Source organism: Heterodontus francisci, chromosome 5, assembly GCF_036365525.1.
Source record: "Heterodontus francisci isolate sHetFra1 chromosome 5, sHetFra1.hap1, whole genome shotgun sequence".
Classification (NCBI taxonomy): Eukaryota; Metazoa; Chordata; class Chondrichthyes; order Heterodontiformes; family Heterodontidae; genus Heterodontus; species Heterodontus francisci.
In genome coordinates, this window is record NC_090375.1 from 53,270,393 (window position 1) to 53,288,404 (window position 18,012).

Here is an 18,012-nt window from a genome sequence, read left to right on the forward strand (position 1 = left end):
AACTTTGTCAGTGTTGCCTAGGTAACTCCAATTATTGGCAGCCAGAAATCAACAACCTAACAAAAAAAACACCTTTAAGGCAGTGCCTTGGTAACTCCAGTCACAAGAGGCTGGATACCACTAAGGATGAATCCATCTTTAAAATTAATAACTAAACTGTCTGGAACAGATTTCCACAGTTTCTTGAATTTGAGGTAAACAGCAGTACATTTGCTCACAGCGTAAATTCCACTAACACATCTGCGGACAAAAATATTCCTACTCCTCACAAAATAAAGAAGTACTTTGCTCAAACATTGGTAGATCCTACAAAAAGACAACCTTTCATAAAACCGCAGCAGTTACTAAAAAAGACCACATTTCTTAGTAGTAGCCAAATAATCTTACATAAAGAGTCCTCATCATTCTTATTAAAACATTTCTACGGTTTATTAAAATAACAGGCCACCAATGCTAACAGTTTTTAAGTGTTTTGCTTGCTCATTCTCCAAAGGTTCTCTCTCAGAATTGGCCGTGACCTGGTATTTCCACTAGTAATCTTGTGATTTTCTTAAAACTGCACTAACTTTAACTTATGGACTGCCAGCAGACTCACAAGAAACGCTAGCCTCTCTGGGCCAGCTGATTTTGAGTTACCTGCTTATAAAACTATTGTGCTGAAAATAGCTAATATTTTAACAATAACAATAACTTGTATTTATGTAGCGCCTTTAATGTAGTACAACGTCCCAAGACGTTTCACAGGAATGCTATCAAGTAAAATTTGACACCGACCCACATAAGGAGATATTCGGGCGTTAGTTTTGAAGGAGTGTCTTGAAGGAGAAAAGGGAGGTAGAGAGGCAGAGAGGTGGAGAGGTTTAGTAAGGAATTCCAGAGCTTAGGGCCTCAGTAACTGAAGACATGGTCACCGATGGTAGAGTGATTAATATCGGGGTGCTCAAAAGGCAAGAATTGGCAGAATGCAGAATGTCTCGGAGATTACAGAGATAAGCTAGGATGAGGCCATGGAGGGATTTGAAACAAGGAGGAGAAATTTAAAATCAAGGGGGCCAAGGTAGGTCAGCGAGCATAGGGATGATGGGCGAACAGGACCCGGTATGAGTTAGGACATCAGCAGCATAGTTTGGATGACTTCAAGTTTACAGAGGGTCGAACGTGGGAGGCCGGGCAGGAATGTTTTGGAATAGTCAAGTCCAGAGGTAACAAAGGAATGGATGAGGATTTCAGCAACAGGTGAGCTGAGGCAGGGGTGGAGTTGGGCAATGTTAGAGAGGTGGAACTAGGCGGTCTTGACCATATGTGGTCTGAAGTTCATCTCAGGTTAATACATGACACCAAGGTTGTGAACAGTCTGGTTCAGGCCCAGACATTTACCAGGGAGAGGGACAGAGTCGGTGTCTAGGGAACAGAGTTTGTGGCGGAGACCAAAGACAATACTGTCTTCCCAATATTTAGTTGGAAGAATTTTCTGCTTGTCTGGTGTGGAACATTGGACAAGCAGCACAGCAATTTAGAGACAGAGGAAGAGTCAAGAAAAGTGGCAATGAGGTAGGGTTGGATGTCATCAGCGTACTTGTGAACAATGACGCTGTATTTTCAGATGATGTCGTCTTTGGATCATTTCAATATATATATATTTCAGGACCCACTGTAGAAACCTAACCATAATAAATAAGCATTTCCTCAAGGGTTCTCCAGATTAGCTGTTATTACTTTGGTGGAAGATTGGTGGATACCTCAAGGGAGTTCACCTCAAATCTAGGCATGCCTTGAAATCCCTTTTATCTCCTGCTTTTCCTTCTCTTTTTTCCATTCTCTTTCAGTCCTATATTTTAATTTTTCCTTACTTAATCTGACCTGCTATATCTTTACTGTTTTAGAAAAGAAAAACTTGCAGTTATACAGTGGCTTTCATGATCACTAGACGTCTCAAAACACTTTTACAGCCAATGAAGTAGTGGTCACTGTTGCAAGGTAGGAAACACTTTTGTCCAAAAAAAACTAGTTTAAGGCTTCAACTTACCTTGTTTCTCCTCCTGTGCTCTCACGCCATCTACCTTGAACAAGGCAGCAAGTTTTCTTTTTTCAGATTGCTAGCCAATTAAAAACACAATACATGGTTGCATCATGTAAACTTGTGCACAACTTAAATACCTTCAATATATCTGCTTCTCTCTCTCCACAGATGCTGCCAGACCTGCTGAGTGCTTCCAGCATTTCTTGTTTTTATTTCAGATTTCCAGCATCCGCAGTATTTTGCTTTTAAATACCTTCAAATTATGCTGTGAAATTTTAAAATGAACACTTAACATGTTCACGTGATTTAAATGGAGATGCTAAACCATTTAAAATAAACTCGTTAATGCTATTAAAATAGCTAATTAAGGAGTTTCACTCAGAGTATCTCAGAGTATTTCCTTGGACTAAGGGTTAAAGGCATCAAGTCTCCATTAGAAATACATTTATTGTGGGGCAGTGGGGTTAGTTTTGAATTGTTCTAGCAAGGAGCTGCAACAGATCTAATGGGCTGAATTTTATTAGCACGCCGCACATCGCGGCAGCACGCTTTGAACTCAGCGGCCTTCCAACACCAAAGCGCTGCCTCTGAGCCCCTGCGATATTTCACGCAGGGGCTCATTTAAATAGAGGAGGCGGAGCGGTCACCCCTGACGACGTAGGGGGCAGCCATCCTGTACCCAGCAATGGCGTCCGGCACCACCACGCAGGCACCATTTTTAAAGGGCTTAGAGCCCTTAGCAAAAATTACAATTTTTAAAGATTGTTAATCTTTATGAAAAATAATCAATCTCCCAATGCTTGATTTATAGGCCAGCATGACAAACAATAAATTTATTCCCACCCCAAACTTTCCCCCCCCAACCTAGTCACACTTGCCCTTCAACCTCTTCCCACCATCTCCACAGCCATTAAAAAAGGTTTTCCCTGCTCCCCGCCTCCTCCTGCCCTGATAATTTCAGTCCTCCCCACTCCCCACCGAGCCCAGGTCGGAACTCATACTAAGTTCCGAAGGCATGTGAGCTGCGGCTGGCGGCCGTAAAATCGGCATGTGACGGCTCCTGGGGCCAGGTAAGTTGATTAACATCTTATCTTAATTAATTTTAATATTAAAATGAAAGCGCGGGGCTGCTGCACCAAGGCCTCGCCGCGGCGTTCTGAGCGTCAGGGGTCGTGGCGGGCTGCTCCCCCAAATATTTTACAGTCCTCCCCCTTCACGACCCCCAATGTCAAGCGGCTGGTAAAATTCAGCCTGATGGGTCAAATAGCCTCCTTCCCACTTGTGAGCTTGTACAGTCCAATTAGCATGTTTAACTTTTTATTGCCTGCATCAAATGCAAACACAAACCGTAAGATTTCCTAAACACTTTACCATGGGTGAAGCAAATTTTATTGCACAACACGCAGTGTTATCATGTCTAAATTTGCTACTCTATTACAAAGGCACCAAACTCTTAGCTTGTTATGTGCTCACAGGACACCAGAGTGCCTCATTGTAGAGGTCACATGACTACAGCAAGCCAGGAGGCACGTTCGTACAGTATTGCATTTCTATCCCAAACATAGTTTGCGCTATTTTATGTACTATTTGCTTTTTTTTAATATATAAACCATTCATTAAAGATACATTTACACTACAGCTACCAGTCTGAGGCCAGTTTAGGTTTACATCAGCCAGAACTGGGTTTCAGTTGCAAGACCCCTGCTTCACTGGGACTATAACTATCTCACCCAGGAGAGAGCTGTGCACGTGCATACAGGCTTTGGTTGAGCCCTCTGCCAACAACTAAAAAATTAAATATTTATAAAATGGGGAGGAGACAATTCCTAATCTCTTTCCAAAACCAGTTCTGACTCTGCACTGGATTTACACTCCATGTGCCATCAAATCAAAACGGTGGGAGTCACATTTGGTTTCTCTCTACAATCAGGTTGGCTCTTTCATCCCTGTTTACAGTGCCAATTTAGCACTGGTGTGAAGCTGAAGCCAGCTGGGTCAACATTGGCTCAGGGGTACAACTCTCACTCCAAAAACTTGAGCACACAATCCAAGCTCACACTGCAGTGCAGTATTGAGGTAATGCTGCACTGTCAGAGGCATGTTTTTTTCATTCATTCGTTCGTGGGATGTCGGCATCGCTGGCTACACCAGCATTTATTGACCATCCCTAATTGTCCTTGAGAAGGTGGCGGTGAGCTGCCTTCTTGAACTGCTGCAGTCCTTGGGGTGAAGGTGCATTCACAGCGCTGTTAGGAAGGGAGTTCCAGGTGGATGCTGGGTGGTCCGTCCAGTTTCATTCCTTATTAACTTTGTGGCAGCTTGACACAACTGAGTGACTTGCTAGGCCGTTTAAGAGTTAACCACATTGCTGTGGGTCTGGAGTCACATGCAGTCAGACCAGGTAAGGACAGCAGATTTCCTTCCTGAAAGGACATTAGTGAACCAGATGGGTTTTTACAACAATCAACAATGTTTGTTCTTTCTTTTGCTTCTACAGTGTGTTCTACCAATCCCAAAGACCAAGTCTATAAATTGCTATTAGGGTATGAATTCTTTAACCTATTTAATATCTCTGTTTAAAGATTAGAGAGAGGAATATCACTTGAATGCATTAAATGCTTGTGCACTAAAACTGCAGTCAGTTCTAGGTTCACATTTTCTTGCAATACTCAAAAAAATAGAGATACATACAGTCAGCTGATGCAATCATAAGATTTACAGCACTATCCCAATGAACTCTCTTGCCCTTCTTCTATTTCTTGGAATTCCCCCACCGACAGTCAAAAAAGATTAGAAGTAGGCTGTATGTGGCCAAAATAATGACATCATACCTATTCCCGAGGATTCTGCACTCAGGCTGACTCATACATTTCTTTTGTCCAACTGCTGTAGCCATAGTTACAGACATTGTTTACCTCTGAACTTTTTTTTTTAATTTAAAAAAAACAGAAGAAATTAGCTTCTCCTGGCTCCCCTGATGATTTATCAAGGTTTTTCAGCAAACAGCTAAGGTGATCTCGTGGTCAATTTCTGGTCAGTTCAAAGTAAACTGAGCTCAGTTGGGACCAATGTCAGAGATGTCGCAGTTAGCTCAAGTGTCCCTCTAACATGGTGGAAAGATCATCCCAGGATTCGCTCTCTTAATTGTTAATGAGTAACCCCCAAGTAACCCGCAGTACAAGTGTGTTTAAGGACAAGGGCATGATCAAGCTTGGTTGTGGTGTCTCTGAAGGTTAAATAGGCTCCGTCACCTCATTTTTAAGACTCCCAAGTGAATGATGGCCATTTTCACAATGTACAAGAGGGTAGACCGTACTGACATTTTCAGGAAAGGAAAGTGAGGAGAGAAAAGCGGCAGGAAAATAAAAATTAACTGCTCAAAACATATAAATCTTTCTCCTCCTTCCTTGGCAACCTGCCATGCTCCACCTGTCCAAAAAACGGGCAGATCATATTCTTCTGTAGTTATACCATACAACACACTTGATAAGGGTTAGAATCAAATAGTTTCAACTGAACTCTTATTCCATTGGTTTTACTATGGCTTTTGGCACTGCATCTAAGCAAAAGCTCAGCGGGCAGCTTTAAGGTGCATCAAATTTTGGCATGGTGCAGAACAGTCTGAAGTGGGTTTCACGCCAGTTCCAATATAACTCGAGTAGTCTAACTTCTTCAGCTACATCATTAAACTTTTATGGATTGGCAAAAATTGCCTCCCATGTTTCATACATTATAACAGTGACTACACTTCATAAGTACTTCACTGACTGTAAAACCTTTGGGGTGTCCTGAGATTGTGAAAGCTGTCATATAAATGTAAGTTTTTCTTTCATTCTTTAGTGTGGCCAGATCCCACCTCTGGACTCTGCTGGGTTGAGTGGTCTCTGCTATGGTTGACTTTTCTATGTCCAGGATAGGAAGGTTTATTTTTACGTTTGTTGAGATGTGTGTGGCCCATGTATGGCCACATTTACTGCCCATATCAAGTATTCCTTGAGGGCTTTAAGAGTGTGGATTGGACTTGTGGCACCTCAGGTATGGGTGACAGGTTCCTTCCCTGATGGACATTAGTCAACCACTTAGATGAGGAGGAATCATCTGAGCTCCAGGACATCACTGCAGGAGTTCCTCAGGGTAGTGTCCTCGGCCCAACCGTCTTCAGCTGCTTCATCAATGACCTTCCTTCAATCATAAGGTCAGAAGTGGGGATGTTCGCTGATGATTGCACAATGTTCAGCACCATTCGCGACCCCTCAGATACTGAAGCAGTCCATGTAAAAATGCAACAAGACCTGGACAATATCCAGGGGCTTGGGCTGATAAGTGGCAAGTAACATTCGTGCCACACAAGTGCCAGGCAATGATCATCTCCAACAAGAGAGAATCTAACCATCTTCCCTTGATATTCAACAGCATTACCATCGCTCAATCCCCCACTATCAAGATCCTAGGGGTTACCATTGATCAGAAACTGAACTGGAGTAGCCATATAAATACCATGGCTACAAGAACAGGTCAGAGGCTAGGAATCCTGAGGCGAGTAACTCACCTCCTGACTCCCCAAAGCCTGTCCACCATCTACAAGGCACAAGTAAGGAGTGTGATGGAATACTCTCCACTTGCCTGGATCGGTGCAATTCCAACAACACTCAAGAAGCTCGACACCATCCAGGACAAAGCAGCCCGCTTGATTGGCACCCCATCCACAAGCATTCACTCCCTCCACCACTGGCACACAGTGGCAGCAGTGTGTACCATCTACAAGATGCACTGCAGCAATGCACCAAGGCTCCTTAGACAGCACCTTTCAAACCCACGACCTCTACCACCTAGAAGGACAAGGGCAGCAAGTGCATGGGAACACTACCACCTGCAAGTTCCCCTCCAAGTCACACACCATCCTAACTTGGAACTATATCGCCGTTCCTTCACTGTCGCTGGGTCAAAATCCTGGAACTCCCTTCCTAACAGCACTGTGGATGTACCTACCTCACATGGACTGCAGCAGTTCAAGAAGGCAGCTCATCATCACCTTCTCAAGGACAATTAGGGATGGGCAATAAATGCTGGCCTAGCCAGCGCGCCCACATCCCATGAATGAAAAGAAAGTCAACCAAAATATTTTTGCCCTGACCTTTATCTAGCGACTCCTAGCGAAATGTGCGGTTATGTGGACATTGTCTCAAATAAAATGCCTTCCCTGTAGTTGTATGGCCTACCAGTGTTCACGGTCTAGGCTCCCACTCCAAGAATGGGCCCTTATCATAAAATTGTAGAATCTTACAGCACGGAGGGAGCCCATTCGGCCCACGGTGCTTGCACTGGCTCTTTGAAAGAGCTATCCGATTAGTCTCAATCCGCTATTCTTCCCTCATAGTTTTCCAATTTTTCCTTTTCAAGTATATATCTAATTCCGTTTTGAAAGTTACTACTGAATCTGCTTCCACCACCCTTTCAGACAATTCATTCCAGATCATAACAACATCTACCCCTGGTTCTTTTGCCAATTATCCTAAATCTGCATCCATTGGTTACTGACTTTCTTGTCAGTAAAAATTGCTTCTCCACGTCTACTCTGTTACAAACCCATATAAATTTGAACACGTCTACGAAATCTCCCCTTAACGTTTTCTGCTCCAAGGAGAACAATCTCAGATTTTATAGTCTCCCCACATAACTAAAGTGCCTCATTCCTGGTACTCTCCTCTGCACCCTCTCCAAGGCCTTGGCATCCTTTCTAAAATGTGGTGCCCAGAAATGAACACAATACTCCAGGCGAGACCTAACCAGTAGTTTACAAAAGTTCAGCATAACATCTGTACTCTGCCTCTAATTATAAAGCCCAGGATCCCACATGCCTTTTTTTTTTAAACAGCTTTATGAACTTGTTCTTCCATCTGTTCCTACACAGCGTTAGTTTTCACATGTACACTGATGACACCAACACCTCTCTCGACTCCTCCACTTGCTAAATTATCAGATTGCTTGTCCGACATCCAGTATTGGATGAGCAAAGATTTCCTCCAATTATATGTTGGGAAGGTCGAAACCATTGGGATGTTAAGGTTGGGATCTCAACATCGGAACCATTTTTAGGTCCCGACCCCGCACAGGCAGCATAAGTCGTCACAGCCCACGATTTTTCCTGAGGTCAGCTGCTAATTGGCAAGAGGGTGGGTTTGGAAACCAATTAGCGACAACGGGCGTGGGATGAAAGCAGGACTTGGAAAGCACAGGCCCAATATAAAGGCATGATGGCAGCCATTTTGCATTACGATGGAAACCCGAGCTCAGCAGAAGGAGAGGCTATAGCCTGGCACCCGGGGCAGGACTTCCCCACGGTTTTCTGATGCAGATCTTGAGGTTCTGTTGGAGGTGGTAAGAAAGAGGTGGGAGGTCTTGTTTCCAGAGGGTGGCAGAAAAAGGCCACCCAGTCAAACCAAGCAGGCCTGGATGGAGGTGGCAGAAATTGTCAGTAACCAAAGTATTGCCCAGAGGACCTGGGTGCAGGGTGAGAGGGGTCAGCAGTGTCTTATGTCTTTTGTCCTTGCAGGAGAAGAGGGTATAGAATTCATGGGAGAGGGTGCGCACAGGAGGAAAAGTGCCCCAGCTCACTATCATCACAGCCATGGAGGAGGCAGCAATGGAGATCACCAGGGTGGCCCTGCACGACCAAGTGGGCAATGGAGAGATGGGAATACCTGGAGGAGAGTCAAGAGATACTGAATTCTGCAGATGAAGGGGATGGAGTGAACGCCTCCCCATCCAACAGCATGACAATGCCTCAGCCGCTTTGGGAAGCCTCAGCTCTGCAGAAGCCTCTACTGTCACGGGTAAACTCTCAATCTCCTTCTCGTGTCTCCCACAGGGTCAGTCTTGGAGCGGGAGCATGACAGTGCAGCTGCATCACCCGGGGCCTCTGAACAAACCAAATCAGCAGAGCCAGCACTGTCACATCATTCAAACGTACCCTCCAACAGCGCAAATACACACACATCAGTGGGTTCTCGCACGTGGTTAGAAAGGGTGATACTGGGTTAAGAATTTGGCACTAGTGAGCAGGAGGAGGTAACGGAGGCAGAGACAGATGTGGGTAGTCCCCTTCAAAAGATGGAGGACAGAAACAGTCATGCTCTGCTGGCCACAGATGCAGCACCTCGAAAGTCACCAGCAAGGCAGCTCTACTTTGACCTGCACCATGGGATGTCTACCCACATGTTGGAGCTCCCTGAGGCAGTACATAGTCTTAGGCTGAGAACCGAGGAATCCATTCAGCTCATGTGCATCACCATGGTTCAGGGCTTTGAATGTATAAGCTCCTCCGTGGACAAGTTCATGGAGAGCCATATGCGGCAGTATTCTGAGTGCATGCAGAAACAGTGCACTGACGTGGACAGAATGCATGCAACACTCCTCTGACTGAGGAACCAAATATGCAGCAGGGTCCTGTGATGAAGGCTGCCCCTGCATTGATGCCAGTGCAGCAGCCTCTGGAGATGCCCCCAATGGCACCTCCACAACGAGGGCAACTGCCACTGGCATCTTAGCCACAAGCAGACAGACGCAATCAGGCTGCCTCCACCTCATTTGAGGCCACAAGGGACCCACCACGTAGAAATATCTGAGAGTGGAGGCCACCACTTTGGTCAGAACACTGAGTGGTTCGCTGGAGTTTATTTCACTCGTGAATGTGCACTTTGTAATGTATTAACACTGAAAATGTTCAGCCATGATCCCAATCATGAGCTTCCATTCTTTAATGGCACGACTGCAAAAGAGGGGTGAAGTGGTGAATGGAAGCCGTGGTCTTTGAACAGGAACATTGAGACCACTGGACAGATGAGCACCATGCCTTATCTATTCAAGGTTGTGACTTCAATGGAAGTGTTCTCACAGGCAGATCAAAGTGAGTTCGAGAGCATGCAGTCCTGTTGGATGAGTAGTGCTCAGATGAAATGTGTTTGGATTAGATGTGCCTTGACGTTGACACCATCCTAATGAGAGCTTTGACTCATGAACTGGCCTCTCTGCTCTTCTTCTTCCTCCGATGAGATGGCTCGATCTAGTGCCTCACCCTCTTCAAGGTCCACTCCCCTCTGGAGAACTATGTTATGGAGAACGCAGCAGACCACCACAATGCACGAGACCCTTGCAGGAGTGCACTGCAGTGCACCAACTGACTGATCCAGCCACCGGATCCACAACTTCAGAATCCTGATGGCCTGCTCGATGGTGGTCCCTATGAGTAGATGGCTTCAGCTGTAGTGCGTCTCTGCCTCCACCTCAGGGTGGCGTAAAGGTGTGAGTAGCCATCTCTTCAAGTGATACCACTTGCTCTCTAGAAACCATCCACAAAGTGGCATGAAGAGCTGTGGCATCCGGGACTGCCAGAGGATGAAGGTGCCATGGCAGCTGCCAGGATAGCAAGCACACACATGCATAAAGCTAGTGTGGTTGCAGACCAGCTGAACGTTGAGGGAATGGAAGCCCTTCCTGTTGATGAATCTCCCTGTCCGCTCACTCGGCCTTGATGGCCACATGGGTGCAATCAATGACATCTGGCACCTGTGGGAATTCAGCGATGGAGGCAAAACCCACTGCGCTTTGTACCTGCAAGGCCCCATCTGTATAAAATTTTATGTACTACCCAGCTTTCGCAAATAGGACATCAGTGACCCGAGAGATGCAGTAGTGAGCTGCTGCTTTCGAGATACCACCAAGGTCCACAGCTGATCCTTGGAAAGATCCAGAGGTGAAGAAGTTCAAGGCTACAGTGACTTTACCAGCGACTGATAGAGCATTTTTTTTATTAATTCGTTCATGGGATGTGGGCATCGCTGGCTAGGCCAACATTTACTGCCCATCCCTAATTGCCCTTGAGAAGGTGGTGGTGAGATGCCTTCTTGAACTGCTGCAATCCTTGGGGTGTAGGTACACCAACAGTTCTGTTAGGAAGGCAGTTCCAGGATTTTGACAGTGAAGGAACAGTGATATAGTTCCAAGTCAGGATGGTGTGTGGTTTGGAGGGAAAATGCCAGTGGTGATGTTCCCACGCACCTGCTGCCCTTATCTTCTAGTTGGTAGAGGTCACAGGTTTGGAAGGTACACACTGCTGCCACTGTGTGTCAGTGGTGAAGGGAGTGAATGTTGAAGGTGATGAATGGGGTGCCAATCAAGCTGGATGCTTTGTCCTGGATAATGTTGAGCTTCTTGAGTGTTGTTGCAGCTGCACTCATCCAGGCAAGTGGACAGTATTCCATCACCTTCCTGACTTGTGCCTTGTAGATGGTGGACAGGCTTTGGGGAGACAGGTGCGGAGTTATTTGCCACAGAATTCCCAGCCTCTGGCCTGTTCTTGTAGCCACGGCATTTATGCGGCTGGTCCAGTTCAGTTTCTGGTCAATGGTAATCCCAAGGATGTTGAGCAGTGCTGAGAAGTCTGAGGTCTTTTCTCAACAAGGGCACAAATCTCAGTCACCATCTGCCTAAACAGGTGTAGTCTCCTGCAGCACTGATTCTCTGACATATCCAAATAGCTTCTTCTTCAATGGTACACTCGATGCTGAAAGTATGGCCTTCGTTGCCTTGCTGTCCTGTGCCCTCCTCTTGCCCGGGATCTGCATCTTGATCCTCATCGCTACTCGTCCCTATCTCCAAGTACCTTAATCTCATGTCCAGTTGTTGCCTTACTTGCGGTCAGCTGGACTCACAATGCTTAATTTTCCCCTTCTCTATGGCCCTACGATCCCTGGAGGATCATGACCCCCTCCACTGTCCAATCGCGCACAGACTACTTTCTTCGTTAAGTCTGCTCACCCGATGGCACCTGTATGCCAATGACTGAGTGCCCCTCGCAGCCATGCATCCTTTATGGGCCCATCAAATAGTATGATGTGGCCATGGCTGGCTCCCCACTGTGTTGCCGCCTCCACCTACTTGGACTATTCCTGATCCATCGTTTAACTCATGCGTTCACAGAAAAATTCCGAACTAGCCCTGGACAAGCTGACAACAAGATTGTTCACAAGATCAAGTGATCATTATCTGAACTGGGCAGGTTGATGGGCCTTACCTCCACCCCCCACCGCCCCACCCCCGCCCAACCCCAAGCAAAATTGCCAGTGGTCAGAACAGCAATGGCAAACAAGGACGAAGACCGCCTCCGCTCTTGCCCTTATATCAGGGTGAAAATCCTGTCCATTCTCTTCAGACCCCTCTAGCTAACAACTCCATCCCTCTACCTGGAAACCGTCAGAGACTGAATCATACTGCTCACAACCTCGGTGTCATATCTGACCTTGAGAAGAGCTTGCAAACACATATCTGCGCCATCACTAAGACTGCCTATTTCCAGCTCCATAACATCGCCCAAATCTGCCCCTGCCTCAGCTCATCTGCTGCTGAAACCCTCAGTCATGCCTTCATTATCTCTAGACTTGACTATTCCAAAGCACTCCTGACTGGTCTCCCACATTCCACCCGCTGTAAATTTGAGGTCAGCCAAAACTCTGCTGCCTGTGTCTTAACGTGCACCAAGTCCTGGTCAACAATCACCCCTATGCTCACTGACCGACAATGGCACTCAGTCAAACTACGCCATGATTTTAAAATTATCATCCTTGTTTTCATATTCCTCCATCGCCTCACCCCTCCTTATCTCTAATCGCCTCCAGTCCACAACCCTCTGAGATATCTGCACTCATCTGATTCTAGTCTCTTGTGCATTCCTGATTTTAATCACTCCACTGTTGGTGGCCATGCCTTCAGTTACCCAAGCCCTAAGCTCTGGAATTCCCTCCCTGCACCCTCTAGCTCTCATACATCCTTTAAGACACTCCTTAAAACCTACCTCTTTGACCCAGCTTTTGGCCATCTGCCCTAATCTTACCTTATGTGGCTCGGTGTCAACCTTGCTTTATAATAGTCCTGTGAAGGGCCTTGTGACATTTTATTACATTAAAGGCACTATGTAAATATAAGTTGTTGCTGTTGTTTGAAATTGTACTCAAATGGCATACAGTTCAGTGCATTGAGTAGAGGAGCAGAAATACAGGGAACAGGGAAATATTGGGGGAATTTTAATTTCCTCAGCCTGGCAGAAACCAAGAGGAATGGGAGTTCAAAGTGGACCGCACTATTTCTCGCTCCATTCCCACCCCGCAGCAGGTTTAATCTGGCTGGTTTTTTTGCAAACAACTGAGGCATCTGCCAGATTAATAAATGTTAATTGGGGTCCGAATGGTGTACTGTGTGGGACACCCACCGGAGATGCAAAAAGATAAGTAAGTCTTAAACATACCTTTGTAGGGTCAAGAGGAGCAGGAGTGCTTCTTCGGGTCCCACAAAGAAAGTTTGGGCTTTGACTGCTCTTTCTTCCCACCCACAAGACCATGCTAAACACCTTCCACCATGCCTCCCAGCCACTTATACTTCACCTGCTCACACCTGGCTAGATACCTCTTTACGCCTGTTTAGGCAGGATGTGAAAGAGGTACCTGCAGTTAATATCGGCCGAGCTGCTCACAGAGTAACCCCGACAGCTATCCCACCAGCTTCCCATCCAGGAGTTAAAAATCATCCCCTTAAGGAAGGAGCATTCAGCCTTCCAAAGCTCCTAACTTCCAATATGTTTTCTGCATCATGCAGTGTCTGGGGGGCCTCCACAACCTCATCTATCCTTAAGAAAATTAATTTCCACAGAGGTTTCAAGCAGGAAAAAAAATGTGAATCCCCTAACTTCTTTTACCCAATAAAACAATCTAAGAAAACCAGGCTATCAACTTAACATAAGATTCTGCACTTATAATCTGTGAGGGCATGCATAACAGGTAACTGGCACATTGTATATTATGAAAAAAAGGCTGTCAGTGAATTAGAAGGCATCATTAAACCTCAGTTGTGTGTTCACAATCATAAATCACTCGAGGATCACCCTTGTGGTTTTTATTATAAACAACTCTGCTCATGTAGATCAGAGTCCTAGGTCTGATTACATTTCCAGCTTGTAGCTCAAACCTACTATTTGCCAAAAACTGCTGAGGGTCATTTTGACTTTATGTGATGATGTAAAAACGTGATAGCGAATCAACAGCCGATTTTACATCTTTTTGATTTTTATCTCCATTATCTAAATATGACTAAACAGATATTTAAAATTTTTTTACAGTGCTCAGGAAAAGTCCAGCATTAGTCAGTTGATAAAGATATCAAGGAGCTGAGCTGTACAGACCAAAAGATCACAAGTTAAACTCTAAGCCTGCATGTTTCGTTTCAAGTCACAGTGGCTGTATGAGATGCTAAAATTTGTCTCAGTGCCCCTTATTAAGGAGGCAAAAAGGTCAACCTCAGTCCTGACCACAACAAATTGATTCCTGCTGACAAGTGCACAACTCTGGAGATCAGACAAGGTCAGGGTTGGGCTCAGCTGTGATGCTTTCTGTGGTCCAATCGCCATTTTTTAGTGGAAAGCATGTGAAAAGCCACATGGTCAAGGCACCAGTGGGTGACCCCACTGCCTTATGGACTGGAATGTGGAAGTCAAGACTGAAGTCTTCAGACCATTATTTGTTACTATTTAAGTGACTACCAGCGTACGTGTGCCGTTCATGTATCCTTCTGGAAAATTCATACATGAGCACCCCATGTCATGGAAGAAAACATGGGAAAAAAAGGGCTGATGATCACTGAAGTCCATTTCATCCAGACACAGAGGCTCAAATGAAGTCAACAGAAATGAAAATCAGGGGAGATATATAAACAGGCAGCTGATCTGATATCACTTAAAGTCAAAATTACCCCCATTCGACTCTATGGTAATTTCCAGTCTAATCATTTAAACTGAGAAATTAAGCTGGGCAATAATAACATGTAATGCATATTCAGTTCACCCATTTTAATTTTAATGGTGATGATATCCCCTCAATCCTAAATGTATTAACACCTCTGTTAAAATTGCAAATAAAGCAACAACTTGAAATTATGCAGCACTTCTAAGGTTGCAAAAGGTCCCAAATCATGAGAAAACAGATGCTGAGTCAAAGCCGACAACATTAGGAGGACCAAAGGTTTGGTCAAAGAGGTGTGTTTTCAGGAAGTGGCAAGGTGGAGGGGTTTAAGGAGGGAATTCCTCAGTGTAGGTTCTGGCTGTGAAAGAAAACATATCATTGAAAGCACAAAGACCAGAAAACGAGAAATGAAAGCTGGGGGGTTCTTTACCATCAGAATTAGTACAAAAGGAAAGTTTGTAGTAAAACGTAGTAACATAACAACATTAGGAACACGATTAGGACCGTCAGCCCCTGGAGCTTGCTCCGCAATTCGATCTTGGTTGATTTAAACCTCAGCTCCCACCTTTGTTCCACATTCCTCAATTCCCTTACCTAACAAAAATCTATCCATCTCAGTACTGAAAGCTTCAACTTGCCCAGCATCCACAACCATTTGGGGCTGAGAGTTCCAAATTTCTACTATCCAGCACAAAAATCACAATAAGCCATAATAAACCATTTAACTAAATTAGCAACGGCCTTATTTTTGAAATTAAGAAATCTAAGATAAATGCTTGTGGAAACATAAGTTTGAAGGTACAGTTTAACAACATGCTGCCAACGGAACTTTACACAACTGAGCAGAGCACCAGTGGAGAGGCTAAGCAGCAGCAAATTGGGGCGGCACAGTGGCGCTGTGGTTAGCACCGCAGCCTCTCAGCTCCAGGGACCCGGGTTCGATTCTGGGTACTGCCTGTGTGGAGTTTGCAAGTTCTCCCTGTGTCTGCGTGGGTTTCCTCCGGATGCTCCGGTTTCCTCCCACATGCCAAAGACTTGCAGGTTGATAGATTAATTGGCCATTATAAATTGCACCTAGTATAGGTAGGTGGTAGGGAAATATAGGGACAGGTGGGGATGTGGTAGGAATATGGGATTAGTGTAGGATTAGTATAAATGGGTGGTTGATGGTCGGCACAGACTCGGTGGGCCGAAGGGCCTGTTTCAGTGTTGTATCTCTAAACTAAACACAAACGTGCTACCTACACTTAACAGCTGCCAATTACACCTTAGGTGACGTCTTTACACCTATTGGCCGCAAAGTTTGCAGCCACAGTGTAACTATTGTTCTAATTAACGAATTACCAGATCATTGTCACCTATTAGCGTGAGTTCAGTCATCCAAATTGAATAGGACAATGAGATGATACATAATGGTATCATAATTAATTGAAGTGATAGTTGGGACTGTGACTATAGGGTACAACCTGTGTTTGTTACACCCACTAAAGGAATATATTAAAGCAAGGTTATGGTGTTCTAGAAACTGTTAAAACAGGTAAAGAATGTCTGATGCAGCATGTGCAAAATTGGCACAGGGCCACACCACATCCGGAGAAAAAAATGGGGCTGCCAGTACTTGTCCACAGAGCTATCAGTCAAAGTTTCACTATCCAGTTGATTGATGGATTGTTTCATACTATTCCTTCAAACTCAACAGGGAACCAGCATAAATGTACTGCTCTCAGAGAATAAAAGGCACTATAGGAATGTACACTATGTATGCACTGCAATATGTCATAGATTTGCTGCAACGTGTCATAAAGAAAGATTAGAAAAATATTTTGTTTTAGCACAATAATTGCTCCAGGCTCTTGATGTAAATACCGGAGGCAGGCGTGTGTTAAGGATATGACCCTCAACTTTTTAAACAAGGGGTAATATGCCCCCCGATCTAAAAAAAAATGCACCTATGCACATTCGTGATGTCCTCTGCCCAAATCCCAGAATTTTGTTCTCCACTCGTAAGATTTTTTTTAATAAAACACATCACCTGCATACTAGCTACACAATCTAGTCTCTCATAGATCAACATTCTGGGAACAGGTTACAAATTTTAATTATCCTATTAAAAATACACAATTTCTGCTTTTTGGAGAAATGCGTCAAATTACAAGGGTTTTTTTTGTTTAAAAAGTAGCCGAATGTGACAGCAAAGACTGCAGCAGGACAATTTCGAAAGATTGCAAAACATAAATAGCTTGACACTTTTGCAACATTTTACAGCTGTGGAAAAAGAACTACTGCTTGTTCCGCTTGGACCTCATAAATGTTTCCAATACGAAGAATAATTGTGTACCATGCAGAAAAGTTCTTCAAAGTATCAAAAAGCAAATTCTACCTCAAAGTCTCCAGCTCAATTTGATCGTCGTGCTTTCTGCTTTTTCCTCTCTCACTTGCTCACGTCCGGAGTGGGTTCCTCTTTAGTCGGGCTTGTTTTTTTGCTGTTGAGATACAGGAACCAGCTCCTCTAACTCTGCTGACATGAAGTGAGGGGGTGGGAGAATCTCCTCTGCTCCGGAGGACAGCTGAGACACCCCCGCGAGCTCTCCTCACCCTAAAAAGACAAAATACAACTCTCGGCCAAAGAAAAGAAGCAAAGCCTTCTTTATTGCTCCTCTTTTTCTCCCCCTTTGTAAACAAATCAAATGGCAAGGTCCAGCCCCGAGCTTGTTACTTCATTCCCCTGCAGTCTCCAAACTTTCTCTCTGCTCCCCAGCTCTGATTCCTGCTTTCACTCACTCTTCTGGCTTCTCGTGTGAAAGTTCAGCAGGTTGCGTCAATGTAACATGAGCAAGAAACTGTGACGTGGCGCACACCACTTCATCCTTCTGCACTTGGCATTGCTTGTACGCCAGGACTATCCAAGCAGATATATTCAGTCTCCCTGGGATTTCCCCAGGTCTCCTGCATTGCTGACCAGTCATTTTCTTGTCTCCAACTGAAGTAAACACAAAGAACGAGATTAATGAAAGACCAAAATAGACTGCGTCTATTTTAGCTTCATTTTTAACAGCGTTTCCTTTCATGTAATCCTTTTTAAAAAATGTATTCTCAGAATGTGACAGAAGTGATAAGGCTGATATTTATTGCCCATCATGTGTTACCTTGAGAAGGCGGTGGTGAGCATTCTGCTTCAATCACTGCTTATGGTGCTGGTGTTCCCAT

At 44.8% G+C, this 18,012-nt stretch overlaps 1 protein-coding gene across 5 annotated transcripts in view; it reads right to left on the bottom strand.

The window, feature by feature from the left end:
* The window catches only part of map3k22 (mitogen-activated protein kinase kinase kinase 22), a 138,351-nt gene extending 120,644 nt beyond the window's left edge, over positions 1-17,707 (bottom strand). For 4 of the 5 annotated variants that reach the window (XM_068031424.1, XM_068031427.1, XM_068031422.1 and 1 more), the window contains exon 1: positions 17,186-17,707. The gene's annotated coding sequence lies outside the window, so the exon portion shown is untranslated. Of the gene's footprint in view, positions 1-2,026; positions 2,097-17,185 lie in introns of all 5 variants that reach the window. The other variant, XM_068031425.1, reaches the window with a different exon arrangement.
* Positions 17,708-18,012: the final 305 nt, after the last annotated feature.